Genomic DNA, 13311 nt, shown 5'->3' with positions numbered 1-13311 from the left:
ACAGATTGAAGTTTTCTTTTAATTCTTTGACGTTTTAAACAATGTAAATCCTCCAGGCTAAGTTCTGACATTTGGATTGTTCTCTTACAAGTGAATGCATCGTTTTGGAAGTTCGAGATTTTGCGAGATAACCCGAGGGCGTTATTTTAAGGTATTCTGAATCTGGTCTTATTAGGATTTACCAATATATATTTACCATCCCATGGGAGCATTAAAGCAAGGAGTTCCATGGTGAAGTGGTTATCACGTCTGCTTTACACGCAGAAGTCCTGGGTTCAATCCCCAGTGGAACTATACTGTACTTTTGATGCGTAGGTCACATATTAATAATAACAATAAACAACTTATTTTCAAACAACGACAGCAGAATTTATTATTTTATTATACTTAGAAACGTTAAACAACAAGAAATAACAACACAACGTTGATTTATTTATTTATTTATTTATTTATTTATTATTTAGTATGCATTAATTATTAATCATTATCTGAAAACTGTTTATTATGTATTTATTCATGATAAATTTATAAATGTTTAATGTATTATTTATTTGTTATTTAGTTTTAATTTTTTATTTATTATTGATATATTATTTATTTAAATATCTATTTATGTACGTGTTTTATTTATTAATAATTCATTTATTTATTTATTATTTATTTATCTATTTATTTATTTTTTTCATTTATTCTCATTTAGTTTCTTTTATTCTTATTTCATTTCTTCTCGTTTCATAACAATCTCATTGGGGATCAGAGATCTTTCAATCTCATCAAAATGGGATAATCTATACATAGACATAGATATGCTAATATATATGCACAGTGGAACCCCTCAACACCGAAACCCCTTTGGACATCCTCCCCAATTTTTCCGTTCATATAAGTATTAGGTTTACTGACGATATTGCAAATGTACGTGCAATTGTGGAGAGAGAGAGAGAGAGAGAGAGAGAGAGAGAGAGAGAGATGTTCATACAGAAATACAGTGTTCTTCACTTAAAACATCGGAAGAATGAGATACTTTTTAACTTTAATACAAGTCCTTTAAAAATACGAATGATACCCTACAACGTATAAATAAATACTCGGTATATTTAATATTGTTCACAGTTCAAGGTCTTCGTTTCAGAAATGTATGGAGCATTGTCTAGTTTGTTTCTTAGATATTTCTATAACTAATATGGTTGTATTAACAACTCCATCTCTTATACTGAAACCATTATGCTCATCCTTAGCACCTAAGGAAATTTTTAATCTCTGTACAAGAACTAAAACTCCAGGTTTTGTCATTGAGTGAATCTGACTTTTAGGATATTGTTGTGTCAGTCTCCGTCGGCAAAGCATTGAAAGCGAGGCCACATGCCTAGTTTTAAATTAAGCTTCGGTTTATGGGGGTTTTTAAGCGTAAAATTGAAATTTGGGATAGAAGTTTGTTCGATATTCGAAGTTGAGGAGTTTCAGTAGAACGACAACAAAAAACCAACCCCCTTAGCAAACACCTGGAGCTTATAGAAATATATTTGTTAAAGATAATTATAAATTACTCAATGATCGAGGAGAGTCAGCAGGTATTGCTGATTATTTTTAAAAAGGAGCGAAATTCGTGTATTAAGATTCTGTTGAACGGGTAAAACCTGAAAAATGGATTGCTACAGTATATGCCGCCCACAGAAATCGATATTCTTTAGATACTACTAGTCAGGATTTATTGACTTTAAACGAGAAGCAGTGATACATAGAGATGAACTATATGAAAAACTAGCTAAAGAAGCAAATGTGACCGTTGAAGAAGCTAAACAGCGACTTAATGACCCTGGTGAAATTAACGAACCTAAGTCAGGCGCTACAGGAAGTGATTTTTCTACCCAAGGAAGCGGTCTTTTTGCTTGTCCTAACAGTGTTCTTTCTGACGTAGATAGATTAGAAGTTCGGATCGGAAGAAAACGCGCAGGAAACAATGCGCCGGAAATAATTAATGAAATTTCTGCTATTTGTCGAAGATTATTTACAGGCAGTATTATTGATCACAAAATGTATCGTTATCTTATTGATGAAATTGCTGATGATTATCACAGCGACTAAAATACAACTAATTAGTCAGTATGTAATTTAAAAATGATTATACATCATGCTCAACGTGGACCTGTAATGGTCAGGGTAGTGAACTCACTAGTACCAACTCACAAAGCGATTCATGGAGATACACTCGGTGATAATGTTATGAGTTTATTCAAAAGGATAGCTCCAAAGGTAATACCGATTGCAAAACAACTAGGAATGAAGGCTATTGATGCTGTTCGTGATAAAAGGTATTAATGATATTGGTAATCTTGTCGGTAAAGTATTTTCAACGGTCAAAGAAAGACACTGCTGATGCTGCGGTGTGGCCGGTGTCTCATGGTGCTAATCAAGATTACAACTTTGGATTTTTAATGCTGAAAGATGTTCGTAGAAGATTTTCATGCGCATTCCACTGTCACATATTTTTGGATTTTGCAGAAATGTTAGAAAAGTTATCTTTGGAGCTAGACATACAGTTGCACTTGTAATAAAGGCAACTGATGATGATGCAATTTGGCGACCTGCTGGTGATGCTGGTAAAGTAATACTAACAAGGCTTCGTTGTGGATGCCAATAATGACTCCAACGATTGCCGAAGAACAAAAACTACTTTCTTTGATGGATTCAGGTGGTCAATCATTACTAACATGGTTGACAGTGACCACAGACAGTGTTCAAACTAGTGTTAGTGGTTTATTTACATGGTACATAGTATCACAGCAGGGTGTTTCCGCACCACGACATATATTTGTTGCTTTTCAAGATTTTGAGCGAATAAATTCACAAACACGTGGCCATATGATATTTGACAAACTTGGAGTTAATGAAGTTTCTTTACGGATAAACGGACATCAAGAATCAGCTGAGGATATATTGTCAAATTTTGATCAAAATCATGTAGCTCGTGCATATCATCATCTGATGACATTTATGGGACGTGATCAAAACATAGACACAGGGTTGCAAATATGACAATTAGATTTTACGACGCTGTATCCGATTTATTACTTTTCCCTGGAGCATCTTGATTTATCTAGACAATCTGTCGTTGATATTCACTTTCAAGCTCAAGTAACATCTTGTTGCTGTAGTTGGTCCACCAATTTTTCATGAAGCTTACAGAGCAATTGCAGTTATTCTTTCAGATAAAGCAATTTTACTTGAAGGTGCTGGTGGAAGAATGCGACTGATTGATGCACCAGTAGAAAACATGTAATGAAATTGCTCACCATATTATAAAAGTTTCGTATAGTCACGTAAATGTTACTGGCTTCCGGTCAGGTGAAACAATTACAATCAAAACTCGCAAATAAATGCAGAATAGAAATATCACTGAAATAAGATCAAACTTCTAGTGGTGGTCCAAACAAATTATCATTAACCAAGACTCAACTCAAACATATTAATTAGGCCTTAGAATAAAAAAAGTTCAACTTCATCTTTCTCCGAACGCTATTAAAGACTCGATTAAAGCAGGTGGTATATTTCCACTTCTTGGAGCTATACCAGGTTTAATAGCCTCTCAAGCTCCAGCCATCGCAAAAACAGTTGCACTCGGCGTTTTAAGCGGTACTGCCGGAAAAATTGTTAGTATGCTTGTTGATAAAATAGCAGGAAAGGGATGTAAAAAGGTAAGGGGTCTAAGATTACCGGGAACCCCTTATCGGTACGGAAAAGGTCTGAGACTTCCAGGAACACTTTGCTAATTCTTCCAATGCCTAACTTTGATTAACTTGATGCTGCTAAAAATTAAATATATAAAATTTCGGAGGTGTTTTTATGCGTGATCAGTTACCAAAACAACCAAACAATTTTGAAACAGGTATTATTAATCTTGATGATAATTAAGGGTCTGGTACTCATTGGATGGCATACGCAATTGATCCACGTAGAATCGTTTATTTCGATTCGTATGGGTTGGCTCCACCAAATGAATTTTTAAAATATATAAACACAATAAAACACTCTACTCTGGTATTCAACATTACCAATACAAACACTAACTGATCCACCGATATGTCATCCTGAACTAATTAATGTACTTTACGCTATATCAAAATCTTCCAATGCATAACCTCATAAAGTCGTGCATAATTTTACAAGTAACCGCGTCGTTTGAAACGGATCTCAAAGTAAAATGGTTGATATTTATGGAAGACCTCCTCTTAGTGGCACCACTAAGGGCAAGAAAAAAAAAGATGTTATTGATTTGTCAAATTACGCGACTAAAGATAAACTTGGCGATATTATGAACCTCTCTGGAGTTGACCGATGTGAAGTTGTTATTTTTCAGGATAAATGCGGTGTTTTAAAGACGAGCAACATCAAATGGAATGAGATAGTTCGTAGAGTTCTCGGTGCTACTAGGAATAACATTTACTGACGGTGGTAGAATCAGAGACTCAAATATATCATTCGCAACTATTAGAAATGAAATTGCATGAAGCGTTTCTAATCCTTCGCGGAACACCGGTGATACAATGACAGGCGAACTCATCATGAATGTTTAAAGAGATCCAACATCTGATGAAGATGCTGCAACAAAAGATATGTAGAGACAGTAGATACTATATTATGCACGCTACGAGCTGATTATGATTCTCACGTAAGCGCGTTTACTAGTACTTCGTAGAAACTGTCAAAAACGTAATGAAATCGCAAATGATTTATTTTGGCACCCAGTTGACTGTTAACGTAAAACTCGTTCATATTAACGCAAAACTTGGCGATATTAAAACAGCTATATCAGATATTGAAACTATCAGACACAGACTAGAAAATGTTACAATTGGGATTCCTGAGATCGTTAAAAAAATTAATCTAATTAAAATCCTCCACGGGCAGATTACCAACATAGTAAACACGGTGTCATCAAGATTCTCAACATGGTCACAGCAAAATAACGATCCCAAACATACTGTAGCAGTCACTGGTGTGTATAGACTGTATGTGTTCAGCGCTGCAAAATTTCAGATATTTACTACGTTACCCTGGCGTCATTCAACCGAAACTTTTTCTGGAGTTGTGTCTATTATCTTAAATAAAGGAGACGAAGAAACCTTTATACTGGAAGCATCTGATAAAAACGTAACCGCAACGTCTTACTGGTGGTGACTGGAATTTGTGGCTGAAACACCTCAATTGGTTACTATATAAAGTATAATGAGCATTTCAATCAACATTCAAAAATTCAGGTACAATCAAGCACGTGAATGGCAAACAAAATTGAAAAATATCGTTGACGAGAATGTAGTGAAAATAAATAAAAAATATCGCAGACGCGTAGTTATTGTTGGTATAAGTTTTTATTCAGCATTTGCTTTTATTGCTGGAACCGGCGTGTTATTATCGACAATAACAATTATGGCACCAGCAGTTGTAACAATTTGTGTTTCAACTGCAACAACGATTGCCGGTATTCTTAATATCGTTGCCAAAAAAAATATGCACGTGCACGAATGCAGAATTACATGATTATATAATAAAATTACATACAGCAACGCTAGCATACTCCAAATTATCCTCGTTATTATCAACGAGCCTTAGTGATGGAAAAATATCAGATTTTGAGTTCACGGAGATGATCAAAATCTACAAGAAGCAATGACAGTGATTGATTTAGAAAATCAGGATTTAAATAACAATGTCAATTCCACTGACATCGCCAAGCGAGCTACTACAACAAATCGTAACGAATACGACTCCGTCAAAAACATCAATGATATCGGTAAGCTCAACTAATGCAGAATTTAGTATTAATATTTCAACTGCGATTCCAGTAAAAGAAATCGCACTAGCACAATTACGAGTATATTATTACAGCTGACCAAACAACAGATTAAAATCATTTGGTAAATTACAGGCGAATAATTCACTAGTATTTGTAAATAAAAATAAAGATGATGGAACACCTGAATGGAATGTTGTTTCTATTCATACAGGAAGTTATCAAATCGAACAAATCAAAGATGAATTTCAACGCAGAATCAAATCAGTAACCGAAAGAGAATCAAAAATAGCTATTTCAGATCACGAACCAACACTATCGGCTACGATAGAGATAAATTCTCCAGATTACATCGTTGATATTTATCAATCATCAATCAGAAATGTTTTAGGATGGCCTGAAATCCCACCAAAATATGAAGGACCACTAGAACCAGCGCGGGCTGATGTTTTCACCGACGAAGAGAAATACATAACGGAACCAGAATATCAGAGAAACTATCCGTGGATATATTGGGGGAGTAACTTTCCTACAATAATAGGTGATTTATATACCCATGATGATACATTAAATCCGATTGTCCATGAACAATTGATCAAGTCATGTTTCGATCAACATTAACTCTGAGTTTAAACGGTTATTCAACCAATTACGCAATTTATTTTCTGGCGTTACACAATACTACAACGATGATATAAAACAAGAGATTATTACAACGATACAATAACTGAATCAGGTTATATCAGATTTGGATTATATGAATAAAAGTATCATTTGGAATAGGAATCGCCTGGGTAGTGAATCTGTTGATTACTATGGACGACCCCGTACAATAACCCTTAAACAGCTGTTTCTAAGACAAGAGAGAAGAACAATTACCAACGTTTGTGATACCAGAATTTAGAACTGACGAGCTAAATAAATCACTCAACGATCTTATTAATGAAACCTTTCCCAAAATACTCGAGTCATGGAGAAAAATAGCACCACCTCCAACTATTCTTAAACACAATACTAATCCGTACGGTGAAGGTCGTCTTATTTCACCAGGAATCGTTAATAAAACTTCAACTATTGCAGTCAATCTTGTATGCGATGTAATTGTGGCAACTTTGAAATAAATCAGGCTCAGCAAGGATATATTTTATATAAATTTACACCGCAAGTACCTCCTGGATATTTGATTGTACAAGAATCTATTAATCCTGTTTATCTACGATTTCATAATCCGTTATTATCAAGAATAAATGTCAAACTTACTGACACTTAAATGATTTAAGAAATGAAAATCTGTATTTAAATTTATACGTAAGATCTTAACGAGATATTTTTGCAGAGTGTTTTACAGTTAATCAAGAGGTATATTATATAATGTACCAGCACGTGAGTTTTTTTATACACAGCAAGGGGGAGGTCCTTGAAAATGTCATCAGAACAATAATGACACAGGCTCCGGTCAGCTCAGAACAATTTTAGTGCTAATATAGTTATTGATGAATACGGCAACGAAGACTTTTTATTGACGCAGAACAATTAAATCAACTACGGCGAGAACATATTTATATGATCACATGTGATAGAGGTCAGATTCTGAATTATGCACATTCCTGTATTAAATTTGATCAGCATAAAAAATCTTGTCTAATTCTGAACAAAAAACCTGATTTGGTATATTTTAAAAAATAAAAAATATATTATAACATAATTTTTAAAAAATATTGATTCTCACTAGTTTTCATTCATCGCTACTTTCACTTTTACTCTCGCTTTCATAAGTGACAGCAGTTTCGTTTTCACGATCTGATATAATCTTTTTTAATTGTCTTACGCATGTATTGATGATTTTTTGTTTCATATTCGTTAGATAATTTTGATCTAATGTTGTCAATCGCGATAGAAAGTGGTATGAATGTTTCCACTTCTATATCTTTCACTGCTGATAAAGATTGTAACCATCGATATTCGGTCGATAATGTGTATCCACTTTCAAACTACGATTTCGTAATGATTCAAAATCAGACATAATTTTTTCAGGATCAAGTTGAATCTTTATACCGTCTTTTTCTAATTCTTTTTTTGTAGAAATAATATCATTAATATTTTCAAAATTCATTTTATTATATATATCATAAAATATATATTTAAATTATATTCCTCAACCAGGACGATATAGTACAATTATGTAATATAGTGCAAACACAACATCTTAACTACTGAATAAATGTTTAACTTACCTGTTGTCTCCAATACAGCTGCAGTCCGACTGGGGATATAGATATTCTGGCTTCTTTTATAGTCAAACATTCTGGGAAAACCCATAAGTCCAGAATATTCGGGAGAATCATGTGATCAAGTCATTCTGGAAAACCCGTCTGGGAAAACCCACAAGTCCAGAACATTCTAGAGAATCATCTGATTAAGTCGTTCTGGGATATTGGGTTCTCCCAAAATGTTTGGCTATAAAAGTCCGTGAATCTCTCTGTCAGACTGGAAATTTGCATTTTGAAGTGGACAGGAGGTAAGTGAAATATTTTCTTAAATTACGTGTGTTAATTGTTACGCACATAGTTAAATTATTGCATGTTTACAGATCGAAAAATAACTTACATGTATCGCCTTGATTTCGTTGTAAGTTAGAAATCATAAATATCCCTTTACTAATTTGAACTGTTATATAATTATGTTACTTCACTGATATTAATTATGACACAGATGGTTAATTAATTACCATGACAAAATGAATTTAGATCTACGCAGAAATATCTACTACAAAGTTATTTATCTTCCTTCAGGTCATGGACCTTAAGAAAGGAAGGAGCAGTACTATATGAATAGGGATTTTGAGCGCATTTTCATACCGAAGGTCTCAGAGTAACAGTATCATAATTATTTTAACAATGGTTATGATGATACCAAAAAACAAATAAAATAAAAAATAGTTTAGTAAATATAAGGGGCACAACCAGGTAATACCTCTACCAGAGAGAGAGAGAGAGAGAGAGAGAGAGAGAGAGAGAGAGAGAGAAAGAGAGAGAGATTTATCTCTCTTAACAATACTGGGAAATGATTTTATTTTGTTTATATTTCTTAGAGAGAGCAGATCTAGTGATATTATTTGTGACAAAATATACTGATTTTGATTGAAGATCCAAATATTTGGCAGCTGCATTCATTGATTGAAATATTGTTTCTTAATCAGTCTCTGCATGTGTAGATTTAACGCCCTTTTTCCATTTGTTTACATCTACCAGTGTTTCCAAATTTGCAATTTTGACTCTGCGTGATAGCTCTCAGATTAGTTAAATTATTATCGATTTTTATACCGCTGATATAAGCGATTACAAGACCGTCTTCGAGTACTCCGTTGAAAAATTCGAATATATATTTATGGCAGAAGTACTATTTCTTCCCATCATTAGGATAACCAGTATTAATGAGAATACCAACTGGTATTTTTCGTCGACAGTGTCTGATTACACCATCACGATTTGCTTCATAATTTTTAATAATGGTGTGTTTAGCAAAGTCTTACCTTGGATGATTGACAAAGTCTTTTTGGTTCATTTTTATATAATACCATTTGTTTAAATAATAATTTGGCTAAATCATTACTTTGAGAATCTTATCAGATAATCTTCTATATTTTATAACCCTGTCACTGTCATTAATATTTTTTTTATCATAATATCTTTTCAGATCTCTGTATTGTTTACCATCACATTGCAAAGACAATTGCGTTTTTCCTCTAAATCCAACATTGCATTTCAAACACGATTTTGGACCTAGACTTCCATTACGAACGCTTTGCAAATCATGTCCGCAGAATTCGTTTACGCAAGCTTTGTTACAAGGAGTCAAGGAAACTATCATTAAAAATGGATGAACTTGAGAGAGTATCTACGATTAAGCCATCTAAAGATAAATTTAATCTTGACAGAATATCCCCTGACATACCGATAAAAGCTCAGGTTGATCCGAAGAATAAAACCTTGATTAATGAAATTCACGACGCCAAGATTTTTTTTTAGCAAAGATGGCGCATCTCATGTGTGGTCAACATTTAAAATCACAGATGGTGTCGATGCTAAGATGAACGACAAACGAGCTGCAACTATCATTAATTATCTCCACAATCGAAAATAGTTTTTGAAAGTAAAATTTGTTGTATTAGCAGAAACAGACAATTGGATTATTCGTGACAAATATGATCCTGTCCTTCATAATGAAAAAATTGCCATACTGAGTAAAAATTCCAAACCAAGAATGTTGACTGGTATTGACAAACTGTATTATGAAAGAGCGTATCCTGTAACTGTAGTTATTTATGGAATTTATCCGATAAATGATAACCCCAGCGTTAATAATCTAATAATTTTCAAGACTGAAATGTGTAACCGAACGAGTAACGGAACATTTTACCGTTTCGACTCGTGGAAACGGTCCAACGGATAAAAGACGTAAAATAATAAATGAGTGGGGAGAAATAGTTCAAGATATCGGAGCGTCCGTCAAAGATGTCGCTGAGCTAGAAAAGAAACTAATATTCCCAGGAAGACTAAAATCTATGACCGCAGAGATTTTGTACGAATCAAAATATAAATCAAAAGGAGCTTCGATTGAAATTATTGATCATAATGCGCGTGCGTGGACTAATGAGTAACAATATTTCCATGAAATCGAACTGTTAAATTTTACCACGAAAATATATTTGATTTTATTAACGAAATAAGTAAAAACGATCCTGTATCAGTGTGGCTATTTCAACGTTCTGATGATGAAAACTATGATCAGTTTGTACGACCTAATGGCGTTATTTATCGTACAGAATCTCTCCACGAAGAAATGAAAAATCTTGCGTTAAATATACCGATGATGCTGAACGATTACTGAGTAATTGTTTTACTGTTTCGTCAGTTGCGGCTCATTTTGTTAGAGAGAAAAATTCGTGGAAACCAACTCGATTTGATTTTCTCAATGATATAATATCGAATTGTGTCGAATACAGAAACGATGGATTGTGGACTAGTTAATATGATCAAAGAGATGTTATATCGGTTGATATGATTGCCTGTTATCCCATATATACTTGATCAGACATTAAAGCTATCATCTGCACCGTCAGTGTATGATCCCGTAGCTAGACATAAAACAGTTTATCTTAATGGACCTGGGGTTCTTGTAAAACAACTCGTGTGATTGAACTATTTCGGAATTTTGATATGATCGTTTTAACCCATACACACAGACTTGCAAAGGAAATAAGAGAAAGAAATATTAGATCATGTACTTATCACAGCTTTTCTCGATGGAAAGGAGAAGCATGGACTCCTGATGGAATGGGCGAAAAATACATTCCAAATATTATCGTTTGTGATGAAATATGTACAGTGTCTAAAGAAACATTAAAAACATTTCTTGATTGGTTATTAACAAAAAATACTGCTGTTATAAGGTGTGGCGATCATGGTCAACTGATAACTTTTGTTGAATTGTCTCCACATGAATGGTTAAAGAATTTTGTTGATTGTTATGAAGAAATAGCTGCTGATCATAGATCTCTTGATCCAGAATTAAGCGAGTTTAAGAAATTAATCAAACTACAGCCGAATAAAGTTCAATGTGAAATAATGCGTGATATAATTTCAGAAATCCTATGAGCAACGTTTGGAACTTATGGAGACCAAATGATTTGATAATGGCAAGTAGAAAGATAGTTCGTGATACACTTTAACAACAATTTTTTATGCTACGTAAAGAAAGGTTTTCAAATCTACCCGTACCATTATGTTATCGACCGGTTGATACGCGATGGCAGAATATCGACGTTGATATACCAGGATCGTCAGAAAAATAAAATCTTGTATTAATTGATATCGTTTCGGTTCTTGTCAATGATGTTGAAGATGCGCTCAAAATGGAAAAAACTCCATGGACGCTAGCATACGCAATGACGATTCATTCATCTCAGGGGTTAACCATTTCTGATACGCGAGTTTGGATCGTCGATGATCGTATCGAATTGTCAAATTTAGTTTATCTCACAGTGTCTAGAGTTAGACAAATATCTCAGTTGCGGACGGTTATTATAGACGTTACAGAAACCACTGGCGATGTTATTGACAAAAATATAATAAGAAAAAAAATAGTTATAAACAGTGTGCAAATAATAAGCGCGAATTTGACCTTAGTACTGAATTTATAATGATGCCGAAACAACAGCAAAATAATCATTGTGCGAGCTGTAATACAATAATGTTGTGGCGATACTCGAGTAATGATCCAAGACAATTTACCGTAGACAGAATTAATAGTAAGTTTGGTCATAAACGCGAAAATGTAAAGGTGACCTGTCTTGAATGTAATCGACGTCAAGGTGATAGTTTACAAAAGTGAATGCGGTGGTAATTGTGTGTCTTCAGGAATTGCTTGTAATTGTTCACTTTCAAATCCACGTTGAGGAGCAGTTGAATCTAATCTGTAGATTGCAGGTCTACCCGTTGATCGTACCACGCTAGATATTTTATGTGTCGTTACACTCAAATAGGATCAGTCGCTCTTATTTACCAACTTCATGTTCACCAGGTTCATATAAACATCTGATAGTAACCTTACCTAATACTGGTTGTTTTGAAAAATCATGTCGTTTATTGGTATATTTCTCTTTGTAATTGCATTAATAGGTTTCATGGCGGTTGTTCGAATAATTTCATTATTTAATGCAGCTATCACATATGGTAATCTTGCAACCCATTCACGAGAACTCGTATCTTGAATTACTTCCTTCGCATACTGATATCCAAATAACCGCTCAGCAAGTGTTCAATTAAATCGTTCAACAATTGCCTGATCACGATGAATTGCTGTATGTCCTCGTCTAATTATGGTATGTTCTTGTCTATTATGTTCGACATTATGTTTTTTCATCAGAGATGATACGGCACCAGGAAATTCCTTGCCAGGATCAACCTATAATAGTTGTGGCCATCGTAAGGGTCCTCGTTGATAAATTCGTTCAAAGCAGCTACAACTTCAGCAGCTGTTTTAGTTGATAATGGCTCTGCTTCCTTATATCTACATGCAAAGTCAACGACAGTCAACGCGTATTTGTATGTTAATTGACGTCTCCCAATTTTTGATAGTATCGTGTGGTAAAAATAGAATATCTGCTTGAAGAACTTCCTTAGGAGTGCTGACATCAAAACGTGCATGATGATTTAGTTTAGGTGGTGGTATAACAATTTGCCAGATTGCTGTCGTGCTAACCATTTTGCAGCAGCAGAATGCGTTTTTCTCCTGGGTATTTAGCCCAAGGAGTTCCTGAAAATTTTGACAGCTTTTGTTGAATTGTCTCCATATGAATGGTTAAAGATGAGCCCAAGTGTGCGGACCTAACACCCACTCTTACTCCATCAAGTCGTTCCCTCGTAATTCTCGCGGAGGTGGAATTGCTGTCATCACAAAGAACTCCATGATAAAACGTCTTAACTACACCACAACATTCAATTTCGACCACACATCGT

At 34.3% G+C, this 13311-nt stretch overlaps 1 non-coding gene across 1 annotated transcript; it reads left to right on the top strand.

The window, feature by feature from the left end:
- Positions 1–222: 222 nt before the first annotated feature.
- Trnav-uac (transfer RNA valine (anticodon UAC)) lies at positions 223–294 on the top strand. Its single transcript has one exon. It is a non-coding gene; the product is annotated as a tRNA-Val (tRNA).
- The last annotated feature ends 13017 nt before the right edge of the window (positions 295–13311 follow it).

The sequence above is a fragment of the Sinohyriopsis cumingii genome, chromosome 12 (genome assembly GCF_028554795.1).
Source record: "Sinohyriopsis cumingii isolate HCF-2022 chromosome 12, ASM2855479v2, whole genome shotgun sequence".
In the NCBI taxonomy this organism is placed as follows: Eukaryota; Metazoa; Mollusca; class Bivalvia; order Unionida; family Unionidae; genus Sinohyriopsis; species Sinohyriopsis cumingii.
This window is presented reverse-complemented; position numbering and strand designations above follow the sequence as displayed.